Here is a 12,472-nt window from a genome sequence, read left to right on the forward strand (position 1 = left end):
ATATTTAAATTCAGATATTATCTCTGAAATGGCATTAAATTACTCCTAACCATCTCCGGAAATACCATCTTGACAACTGTAAATGAAGGTTTTAGAAATACTCATCCTAATAAAATAATGTAGGAAGTATAGTTTTTTTCTAAATATTTACTAAGAGTCACAAAATAATCAAAGGTGGTACTATATATATATGTACAAGTTTTCTAAAGGTTGCATTAATTAGGGTATTTCCTTTACTAATTATAAAAATACCTGGTACACTGTTTTGAAAGTCTTCATACAGTGTCCAAATGTACTAAGCACTTTTAATAGAAACTGAGAAGAAAATGAGTATTTGGTTTTATGTGTTGTTTAGTCAATTTCATTTGAGGAACTTCTCGATTTCTTCTCTGTACTTAAGATGGTCAAGTACCTAAAAAAAAAAAAAAAAAAATCACACAGGATCTTTTCCATAGCACTTTCAATTTAAGACTTTGTAAAAATTTCAATAAATTTTTGGACCTTAAGATATCTCTGTAATTACCCTCTTCAAATTAAAAAAAATAGAAACTATTAAGACATTGAGGGGAAGGGGATAAAAAACCTGCAACAAAACATAACACTATTTCAGTCAACAAAAATTTTATTCGACCTCACTATGTACCAACTATTGCATTAGGCCTACCTTACAATACAGTTATTCTGTGTAGAGCATTTCATATCAACAAAAATATGCCCTTGCTCAAAGAAGCGAGAACACTGAGGTCAGTTAAATTCTGCTTGCTAAGACCTCTGCCCCCCTACAGTTTATATTCAAAACCTATTGCTTCCTTGTCATGGGTTACATATAACATCCAAATGTATCTGTAGGCCCTGCTACCACGCTAACTTGGAATCTCAGTCTTTGCTGCCTATCCCATACTCACTGTTATCAGCTCTTCCTATCACCCCCTTCCACTGGACCATTACAAACAAACTTCCTACATCCTCCATTGGTTTCCCAATATTCCTCCTACTTCTTCGGGTTCAATAAAATCCCAAATCCCTCTAAAAGCACTATTTACTGGGGCGCCTGGGTGGCGCAGGCGTTAAGCGTCTGCCTTCGGCTCAGGGCGTGATCCCAGCGTTCTGGGATCGAGCCCCACATCAGACTCCTCCGCTGGGAGCCTGCTTCTTCCTCTCCCACTCCCCCTGCTTGTGTTCCCTCTCTCGCTGGCTGTCTCTCTTTGCCAAATAAATAAATAAAATCTTTAAAAAAAAAAAAAAAGCACTTTTCCTTTTTTTGAACAAATCAGTCATCAAAAATATCACTCTCCCTACCGTGGCACCACTTCCTACTGTCCTCTCCAAGACAGTCTTGCACTTTTCTTGGTAATAAATGGCTAATGATTTCACCCTCCACGTCATTCCCTACTTTCCTGATTCTTCTAAGACTGTGAATTGAGATCCAACATCCCTCTTATCTTCTCTATTCCAATACCACCTAATGATTTCACCCTCCACGTCATTCCCTACTTTCCTGATTTTTCTAAGACTGTGAATTGAGATCCAACATCCCTCTTATTTTCTCTATTCCAATACCATTTTCACTCAAGACTGGTAATTTGTCCAAGATTCTGAAGTTCTGAAATCCCTTCTGATCTTAAGTCCTTACTTTCTACTACTTTCACTTGGTCATTCTTGCTGAAACTGCTTTGGACCCTGCTGCAAACTTCCAGTCCCTTGGCCATTCTTCTTTCCAGGAATCCATTAATCCCTCGCTTCTTTACTCAACCCCAAACACAAACCCAAGTAAGTTGTTCCAAAAATGCCTTGCAAGCATCCTTAACTTCCTCACCTATTTGCCCATTCTATCAATTCAACTCTGGATGACCCCCACTATCTGCTCTCCTTGCTTCTACTCACATACTGTCAAAGAGCAGAGAAATAGTTATAAAATGTCATTGGCTATGTTCACTATTAAGGTATACTATATTATACTGTACACATACAAACACACTTTCAAAATGTAGGTTTGCTCCATGAGATAAGGCACTTTGTCTGTTTTGCTCACTGCCATATCTCTAGTACTTTACAGTCATTAAGTCACTCACTGTAGGCACTCAATTAAATTTGTAAGATGAATGTATTGCTATGTACTTTGCTGGCTTCTAAATGAATTTCCTAGTGAGATTATTACAAACGCTTTCTATTTTTCCCAAGTGTCAAATACACTTGTCTCCTTTACAAAAAGCCAAATACTCTACTGAGAAAATCAAGGTCTTCTAAGGTGAGTTAACATAATTGCCCTATATTTTTATTCCATCTCACCCATCCTCCCTAACGTGTTAAAAAGAAAATTATAACTGGTTTTATAATTCTTTTTATTTTACTGAGTGCCTGCTATATCACTCTAGTGTTAAGAACTCTAATACACACTCACATTTGACCTACCCTGAGTTCAATTTTTCTTGTCCTATTAGTCTTCCAATTAAAGAAAATACTTAAAAGTATAATAAAGATATAAATCAACTGCCAATCTGTATTTTCTCACGATAGTTGGCTTAGTTCATAAGGGAACTTAGGACTTATCTGCTTTCATGGTAAGCAAGGATATACCAGATTATATTTTGAAAATGCAAGGTTGTCTTAAAATTTTAAGAGTGTAATTAAATTCAGACTGTGGCACTTTTCTTAAAAAAGAAATTATTTCTAAAACACTTTTCAGCAAAAATTTCTTCTGATCATCATTTAATTTCTAAAATGTCCTTAGCAAATAATTACTTAACTTTCCCTCAATAAATTTTCATTGACCTTTTTTTGCTGGTCAGAGAGTAACTGTACACAACCAGCATTTGACAATGCACTGTGCATAAAAACTAATGTTTAATTTTAGACACCTAAAAGAAAAAAAGCACAACTTCAGTCAACAGTATATGTAGCAAGTTCAAAAAGTAAAGGAATTTGTGAATAAAAATTTTGAAAAGTCAATTAATAGAAAAGTTGCAGAAAATGACTTAAGATTAAACCGATTTGCAAAGAGAGGCAATCCAATAGCTGTTATAGGACAAATTCAAACTCAAATGGGCTAAAAAATTCTGTGAAGACAAAGACATTTCAAAAGGCATTGCTTAAATTATTCTAGTATTTAATAATTAGGAATGACATGCCTCTTTTCTAGCAAAAGTATGAAAGCAGACCAAAGTGGCATGCCAAAAAGGCACACAGGGCAGCAAACCCAGATGGTCTGTTTACTAAACAGAGTGGGCCCTCAACTATGCACTAGTATGCTGACAGCAGTCTCCATTATAAAGTCTTCCAACTGTGATATAAAGAAAAATAACATAGGGGTGTGTGGGTGGCTCAGTCCCTTAAGCGTCTCCCTTCGGCTCAGGTCATGATCCCAGGGTCCTGGGACTGGGCCCCCACACTGGGCTCCCTGTTCGTTGGAGAGACTGCTTCTCCCTCTCCCTTTGCCTGCCGCTCCCCCTGCTTGTACTCCCTCTCTCTGTCAAATAAATAAATAATATCTTCTAAAAAACCAAAAGACAAAAAAACAAACAAAAAAATCCCCACAAAGAACATAACATATATAATGATGACAAATTACCTGTTTAAAAACTAGTTTTACAGCTCAGAAACGGCTCCTTCCCTGCTTCACACTTCAAAGCTGTTGCCTGCTTGTGATTTAAAAAAAAAAAAATCACTTTAATGAATTCTTTACACTATGGACTACAGAACAACAAATACTATATATACATAACATAAATATTTAAAAAATGAACAGAAAAGGAAACATCAAATTTATCAATATTTTAGACTGGTTACTTTAATCCTTTTAGAAAACAATGTGATATACTTAAATGTTTAAATCCCCCAAACTTGTAAGATTCTACCAAACAACGTGATCCATTAAGATAGCTACTTTGGTACGTAATAAAAATCATTAACCCTAATTATCATGTAAATATCTATGCCAACGTTTACTTCTCATATTGTCATTAACTTTCTGCCACTCAAACTATTTAAGAACTTTGTATATCCAATGATTAAAAAAAAAAGCTAGCTACTTAAAAGAAAATAAACTTGTCACCATATACACACAAGGTTTACCTTTAGTTCAAAAACTCAGTATTGTAATGGTTTCCAGCACTCTCACCAAGAAGGTAAGAGGCAAAGAAAAGAGCAGGTGCACCCGAAGCTCTACAACACCCACTCCAGTAACCAGAGAATACCAGAAGGCGGAGTCTGGAAAGCAGTTATGGGGCGGGGGTGATAGGGGTGCCCAGAAAGCCCGCTTCTTCCAACGCCAAAATACGATCCGTTACTCACAGGGCACAGGACACAAACCTCAAACCGTTCAAAAGAGAAGAAAAAAAAAAAAAAACAGAAAAACAAAACAAAACGGACAAGGCGAGCTCTTGAAGAGTGGGCCGCAGGATGAAAAGTTTGGATGACCCGCCTCCCTATCAGGGCCTACTGTCCAATCCCCAAACACCAGTTTCTGCAAAGCAAGCAATGTTTCCCCGAATCCCCCTTGGCATTTAGTTTTCCCCATCTTAGGCCCTTTCTTACTGGACCTACAGTAGGACATGGAGAAGGGGAGCAATGGGAGGGGGAAGGGAAGAGCTGTTAAATTACCATTCCTCTCGCAAGTATACACCACCTCTTCGCCAAAGTCGCCTCTCGCCGCCTTTCTGCTCTAAGAATACCCCAGACAGCAAAAATCCGCTGCTCGCAGCCCAACGCAAAAGTCGCGTCGCTCCTCACCTGGCCTTCTCCACCCAAAATTCTGGACATCGAGAGCCCCACAGAATGGAATTTGGGAATGGGGTGGGAGCGGGCGCAGTCACATACAAGAAGGCCATTGAAGCCCCCTGCTATGGAGAACTAGAGCCCTGTCCCTGGCAACCAAACCACAGCCCCCGCTCCGCTTCCTCCACTTGCAAGGGCCATTCCCCTGGAGCAACCGAGACGCAGGGCGGCCTCCTCCTCGGGGCCAGAAAATGAGGGGAGGGGAGACAACAAGGGGGTTCTGCAGACGCTAACGCGTCCCTAGATGCTGACCCGGAGATCGCGTCGTTCGGCCCGAGTTAAGGGGTGGACTGTCTGCTTAGGGGACCTGAAGCTGGCAGCAAGAAAACCAGAAGCCCACAGAGAGGCGTGGGCCCGAGGCTAGGCCCGACAGGGGCAAGTGTCCCAGAGCCGTTGTTCTCCCGCCCTGCGCCGCGCTGCCCTTGGTTGCCAAGGGCTGGGGACGCGCAGCATTACCTGTAAACGAAGCAGCCGCTCCTGCCAAGGGTGGAGTAGCGGTCAGGCCCTACGACCCGCCAGCGGTCCTCCCTTAGAGACCGCAGCAGGGAGCGCCCACAAGTTCTTTGGCTGCCTAGGGCCCAATGGCCGCCTTCTCTACCTTAGCTACTCGGCGCCAACCGCCGCAGCCACCGCCATCTTAGATCTCATTGTGGTGGGAGAAGAGGGGCGGGGGGACTGCAGAGGGGGCAACGCGCCGTGAGACTGCGCCGTCTCCTCGGCAACGGCCGCGCGGGGGCGAGAACTCGCCCGGGCGGGAGCCGCAGTGCGATCAACGCTCTAGGCTGGAGTCATGTGACCGCCGGAGTCTGTGGTGTCACCTCGGGCCCTTTAGCCTGGCGGCGCTTACACAAACGAACAACCAAAGACTACATATCCCAGAATGCCACTTCGACCCTGGTTTATCAGCGCCGCGCGTCGGTCACGAGAGGGTTAACACACATCCCGGCATGCTGTGAACATCCCCGCGCTGCTCCGAGAGCTGGTGGCTCTGGGCCTGTGCGGAAGTAGATTGAGCCTCCTCCTTAGCTGGAAAAACAGGAGACTCGATCTGGTTTACTGTACGGCTGTCGGCTCCAGACCCCGTCGGAGGGAGGGAAGAAAAACCTAAGTCGCTCTTCTGGTTTTTGCTCACCCACATACGGGTTACGAAGCGATGGAAACAAAAGGGCCTTTGCGATCTAGTGCTGATATTACACGGTGAAGATTAATCATGGGAAGTTAATTGGCTCAACCAATTAACCGTATAGGTAGTCAGTGAGAGAAGCCAAATGTTAATAATGAACACCACCTTGGATTAATGTCCTTCTTTTTCTTTGGAAGAACCAGATGATTTTAATAAAAATTTAGTACAGGGAAATTTTCTCTTGAAACTAGTCCCTGAATTCTGTTTTGATTTATGCTCCCATCTCAGCAGTAGCTCTATCAAGGATGGTAAATTGACAGGTTCTCTCTTGGTTAAAAAAAAAAATTTTTTTTTTCAACTGAGTGAACTCTCAGATCTCATTGGCTTTATTCGACAATTCATGAATTGAGCAGCATTCCATCCAGCAAATAGGAAGGAGATCCTTGGAGCTGTAGAAAGGGAAATGTTTTTAAAGACAGGAAGGGGGTGGAAAAAGGAAATTATTAGCAAAGAATGCTTTGTTTCTGGCAATGTTGCCTTCCCAAGTGGAAAGGAAAGCCCTGACAGATGGATTACTGACATACTGATGACCAAGTAATTCCAGGGTGACTAGTTAAAGGTTATATTACTTGAAACTGCAGTTAGGTTAGGTATTAAGCCTTAGTTGGCTGAGGTGGGGTTTAGCACAAATGACTCCATTTGGGGCCTGCTACTTCCTTTTTAACACTCCTAACACACTGGGAAAAGAAAACAAAAACCTGCGATAATGACTTTTAAGGCCTTTACTGTGCCTATCTGAAAAGTTAAAACACCTTCAATTTTACTTGAGTGCAAGGGCGTTCTATTTTTAGACAATTTGTGAGATGAGTTTGTTTTAAGCAAACAGAGTACAATGAATAATGGGCATTTAGGTTGCAACAACAAATTGTTCTCAATCACCAACAGATATTGTTCAAAAAACCAAAAGAATCGTATCTCAATACATAATTCAGGTAAATAAAACTCTTCCTGAAACTATATTCAGATTCAGTCTCATTGCAATGATCTTTGACACTCATATATTTTTGAGTACATTCTGTGTGTCTAATGTTGGTAATTAAACATAGGTAACAAAAACATAGTCCCTGCCCTTGCAGGGCTAATATTTTAGTGAACGATGGAGATATAGGATGTGATGTAAATAAATTCTGTTTGTAAGAAAAGGTGCTGTGGGAATCCAAAGCACCAAGTGCCCTAGGCCCCATTCTAATTCCACCACTTGATAGTGCTAAGATCTTGAACAAGTTTCTTAACCTTTCTGAGTCTCAATTGCCCCATCTATAAAATGAAGGGGAGGCAATAATAATAATATTGCCTACCTTGCAGGGAATTTCTTTTTCAAGTAGTATTTATTTTGTAGAAGGCACAAGTTAAGTATTTTATTTGTTGTGATTTTCTTAATTCTCCTGACTATCCTGAAGAGATTGATCCCACATTCGTTCTATTTTAGAAATGAAAGGTTAAATAAATCACCAAAATTCTGATAGCTCCAAGTGGTAGAGCCCAGGTGAAGGTGAGGTCTAGTGAACTCATCGGAGGAATTTTTTGATTAAATAAGAGAATGAGTGGAAAAAATTACTAGCATATGGGAGGGCCCCCAAAATATTAGCTATCTTTATTATCATCACCATAATCATCATTTTGTTTATATATACATTATTTTTAAATACGTAGAGGCTATTGTCATTAAAACAATTCAAACGATTCAAAACATTACTTAAATCATTATGATCATTATGCTTTTTAAATTTATGGTCTCTAAAAAATGTCTACTATTATGTCTGTTTAGTGGGTGGAGGAGTCTGAGAAATTTTTACATTAAAAAGGGATCCTCGGGGGGCGCCTGGGTGGCACAGCGGTTAAGCGTCTGCCTTCGGCTCAGGGCGTGATCCCGGCGTTATGGGATCGAGCCCCACATCAGGCTCCTCCGCTGTGAGCCTGCTTCTTCCTCTCCCACTCCCCCTGCTTGTGTTCCCTCTCTCGCTGGCTGTCTCTATCTCTGTCAAATAAATAAATAAAATCTTTAAAAAAAAAAAAAAAGGGATCCTCGGGGCGCCTGGGTGGCTCAGTCATTAAGCGTCTGCCTTTGGCTCAGGGCGTGATCCCAGAGTTCTGGGATCAAGCCCCAAGTCGGGCTCTTCCGCTGGGAGTCTGCTTCTTCCTCTCCCACCCTCCCTGCTTGTGTTCCCTCTCTTGCTGGCTGTCTTTCTCTCTCTGTCAAATAAATAAATAAAATCTTTAAAAAAATAAAATAAAATAAAAAATAGAAAGGGATCCTCAAACTCAAATATGAGCATTACTGATCTTTGGAGAGAACAAGGGAAAGCAAAAACCTGAAAAACTATAAAATTATTCCACCTCTCTAAAACCTTAACATCTAATTCAGAAAATAAACCTTAAGCAAACAAATCAACTTAGTATCGGTAGTGTATGAATATGGCAAATAAATGATACAGACAGTAAGTGCTTTAGAAATTCAGAGAAAAAAATATTGATAAATTGCCTCAGAAATAATGATGGCTCCAGTTTCTGTGTAGGATGAAATTAGGGGCAACAATCTGGTGGAAATGTAGATGGGGAACAAGTGGTCTCTCAGAGATACACGTTGAAACTACCTCTCAGTTTCCCACATTTAAGAACAACTTAATATGTATATTAAACATGGGAGAGGAGGCCTAAATGGAAGCAAGCACACTTCAAACACATAGTAATCCAGAATTAGTGATGGATAACGCAGAAACCAGACTGGGTGAAGTAGAGGATTCATATGGATGGGGAACGGGGAGGCAAGAGAAGAAAGCAGGACTGATGAACAGGTTTCTATGTGTTGTACAAACTGTAGAAAATCTTAAATGTTGATCTGAAGAGATTGGGCTTTTCTGTGGATAGTGTAAAATTACACTGAGTCTTTAGAAGAAGAAATGATATAATGAAGTAATTATTTTAAGACTTTAATCTAGTAGCAATGTTTAGAATGAACTAGGGAGAGCAGGAGACGAGGAGAACAGGTGCTAACTGGCCTGAAGTAATTAAGGCCTGGCCTAAGGTAGTCAAGTCAAGGAGTTGGATTCTGATTGGTTGTCATGCTGTGTATATTTAATATGACACTGACGGGGGTGGGGGGTGTACAGTAGAACATTTTGTGCTATATTATTTATCTCTGTAATGTGTTCTGTGTTCTTTTTCACAGTATTTAAGTAGAGTGAGAGCAGAAACCCTGCCGTTTGTAGTTCTTTATATCACAAATGCCTCGCAGAATTCATTTTCCATATTTGGATAGTCAGGAATTTGGTCTCTGAAATAACAGTTTTTTGCAGTACCTAGTTTTAACCTGCAGGTGGTGATAGAACTTAAAGGAAAAATCTTTAGTGCCCACTGTACTATTATAACTGAATTTTATGATTGTTTTTATATGTGATTTTTATACACCCGAGAGAAAATATGACATTTGTGTAAATTATAAAGCACAACAATAAAAGAAACACCCAATAACCCACCACCTAAGCTAAAACCTAGAATATAATCAATCTACTTAAGAATGCCTTGTGCTTTTTTCCAAGCTCATTCCCCCTTACAAAAGTAAATACTATCCTGTATGACCTTGGTGCTGTCATTCTTTGATTTTTCTCCTACAATTATGTGTATATAACCAAAAATAATGTATTGTTTGATTTCACTTGTTTTCAAGCTGTATGTAAACGGCATCATATGTTCTTGCTCGACTTGCTTTTTCATTCAGCGTTGTTTCTGAGATTCATCCATGTTGATGGGTGGAAACACAAAGTCTTAAGAGCAGAATGTAAAATTAACTTTGGAATATTTCTAAAGTTGAATATAAATGATATTATCTTTATTCTTCATATTAGCTTTGTGAATAACTTGATGGAGGAAGGAATTGATTATATAAACAAGGGATCGGTTGAAGTACTCTGACCTAGTTCTTACATTTTTTTGGTTAAATTTAAGTGCTTTACTTCTCTCACTTCATCTAGCCCAGAGTTTCTCAATCGTGGCATGACTGACATTTTGGGTTGGATGATTCTTCGTTGTAGGGGGCTGTCCTGTGTGTTACAACATATTTATCTGCATGCTTGACCTCCTCCCATTAGATGCCTGTAGCACCCTGCTTCCCCAGTTGTGACAAACAAAAGTGTCTTCTGACATTGTCAAATACCGCCCACCCAAGGAGGGTAGGGTCGGGGGTGAGGGCAAAATCACTCCTGAGAAACACTGATCTAATCTTTGCATTGAGAAACTCATGTTACTGAGGATTTTTCTTATGTACCTCTCTTGTTCAAAAACCTAAACTTTGAATAATTAAATCAATTACTATATATAATTTTATCAACTAATTATATCAAATCTACATACATAAGTAATGTTTCAAGGCTCTTCTTACCTTACTCCATTTTCCCCTTATCTAATTACCTTGACATCTCTCATTACTGCCTAGTTCAGAAATCTTACAACTAGATTCCAAATACCTAATTGCTGCTCTCTAGACAGACAAAACTAATGTTTATACCACTCCGAACTGCCCTTTCCTTCACAAGCAGTTTATGTCCTTTTCTATCAAAAATCACTCATTCAATAAATGTACCCTGTGGTTCTGACAATTCTAACCCTATTTGCGTTTCAGCAGTCTTCACATGGCTCAGTTCCTATAACCGCAATGCACTGCTTCTTATATATTCTTCTGCATATATTCTTGGGGGGTCTATATATTTTCACCCCACTCTCTCTATTCATCGTAAACCAGATCAGAGCTGCAAGAGTGTAGTCCTGTGTAGATTGCTTGCTTCCCAGGACATACTGAGTTAGAGGGGCTTAAATAAAGGGATTAAAAAAAAAAAAACTACAAAGAGAATAATCTATACTTTATTTCCTAGCTTCCCGTCACTCCTATATTATATGATATTGAAAGTATTAAATATACACAGATGTAGTTTCATTAAGTAGAGAAATCAGGCAATTAGGTGGGAGGGTTCCCAAAATATGAAAATATAGGCTGATATGTAGATGTTGTTTTCTAATTCATATGAAAATATTTAAACAGTATGAGAATTAGGGGCACCTGGGTGGGCTCAGTCAGTTAAGCATCTGACTCTTGGTTTCAGCTCAGGTCATGATCTCAGGGTCCTGGGGTCAAGCCCCCTGTCAGGCTCTGCACTAAATGGGGAGTCTGCTTGAGATTCTCTCTCTCCCTCTCCCTGTGTCCTTCCCTCCATTCCCTGCTTTCTGTCTCTCTCTCAAATAAATAAATAAATAAATCTTAAAAACATGAAAAGCATAAAAATTAATTCTCAGCTTTTACTTTAAAAACCTGCTATTAAAAATGAAATTATGTGAAATGAAAACACAACAATTGTCATGATTATAAGGGAGTAATCTGGAATGACTTTATAAAAGATGAACTGTGAGCCAGAAAAGTGTCTTTTCTCATAAATAAGGAGATCTGCAGGTGACAACTAGATTTGGTATATGCTTGCAAATAAGCATGGGCTAGTGAAGAAATAGCCAATGTGATCTATATTAAATCCACTGGGGTACAGTGATCTATATTAAATCCATTGTGTTATATAGGGAAGCAGCAGTTGTATATGTTATAATTTTTGCTCTTTTACCATTAAAAAAAAAAAAGGCTTCCCACACCGCATTTTTTCCTTTTGTAAGAGAGATTCTAAGGTAAGGGGGAAAAATGGCAAAATGTGTGCAAACTCAGATTAACCAGGAAAGAGGTTAGAATGCTCTTTCTTTACCACCAAAGCACTAAATAATTTCCAGGGTTAAAAACTGGGGGCTGTTGGGTGGCAGGATGGACAATCCAATCTAGAAAAGGAAAAATGTAAAACCCTGACAATAGGTCCAACAGAATGGTGTAGGGCAGGGGTTGACAAACATGCTCTGCACAAGGCCAGATATTAAATATTTTAAGTACGGTGGGCCACACAGTCTCTGTCCCAGCTACTGAGTTGTGTGATTGTCGAGTGAAAGCAGCCAGGCAATATGTAATGGATGAGCATGGCTGTGTTGCAATAAAATATTATTTTTGGATACTGAAATTTAAATTGTTTATGATTTTCTCATGGCACAAAATATTAATCGTCTTCTGGGTTTTTTCAACTATTTAAAAATATTAAAACAGGCAGTGGGCCCCATTTAACCCATGGGCCATAGTTTGCTGCCACCTGACGTAGAGACCTCAACATGGAAAGTTTTTAGATAATTAATGAAAGACCAAAGGAGAAATTAGCAATGTAAGAAAATGCAGTTTCATTACTTTGCTGGAGGGTTATTTTACAAACAATAGCTTGAACTACTAAGAAAGGGAGGGTATAAAGCAAATGTAACCAAACGACATTTGCAGGTTTTAGTTTATACTATTTTCTAAGATATTCTACTGCGCCCCCTGACCTTTTCTGGCTTGTTGCAGATGTGTGTTGCCTCCACGAAGGATTGTCACAGCCACTAATACCAGAAACAAAGGATACAACTTTCAGACATAAAAGCTTAAAATCATTCGGAGCAGTTCTCACC

At 39.7% G+C, this 12,472-nt stretch overlaps 1 protein-coding gene across 9 annotated transcripts in view; it reads right to left on the reverse strand.

Moving 5' to 3' along the window:
• PCM1 (pericentriolar material 1) overlaps positions 1-6,015 on the reverse strand; it is an 80,878-nt gene extending 74,863 nt beyond the window's left edge. For 3 of the 9 annotated variants that reach the window (XM_040643302.1, XM_040643297.1, XM_040643299.1), the window contains exons 1-3: positions 5,230-5,947; positions 3,569-3,635; positions 253-412 (exon numbers count right to left, since the gene is read on the reverse strand). The gene's annotated coding sequence lies outside the window, so the exon portion shown is untranslated. Of the gene's footprint in view, positions 1-252; positions 413-3,568; positions 3,639-5,229 lie in introns of all 9 variants that reach the window. The other 6 variants (XM_040643304.1, XM_040643300.1, XM_040643298.1 and 3 more) reach the window with 6 other exon arrangements.
• Positions 6,016-12,472: the final 6,457 nt, after the last annotated feature.

The sequence above is a fragment of the Ursus maritimus genome, unplaced genomic scaffold, assembly GCF_017311325.1.
Source record: "Ursus maritimus isolate PB19 unplaced genomic scaffold, ASM1731132v1 scaffold_28, whole genome shotgun sequence".
NCBI lineage: Eukaryota > Metazoa > Chordata > Mammalia > Carnivora > Ursidae > Ursus > Ursus maritimus.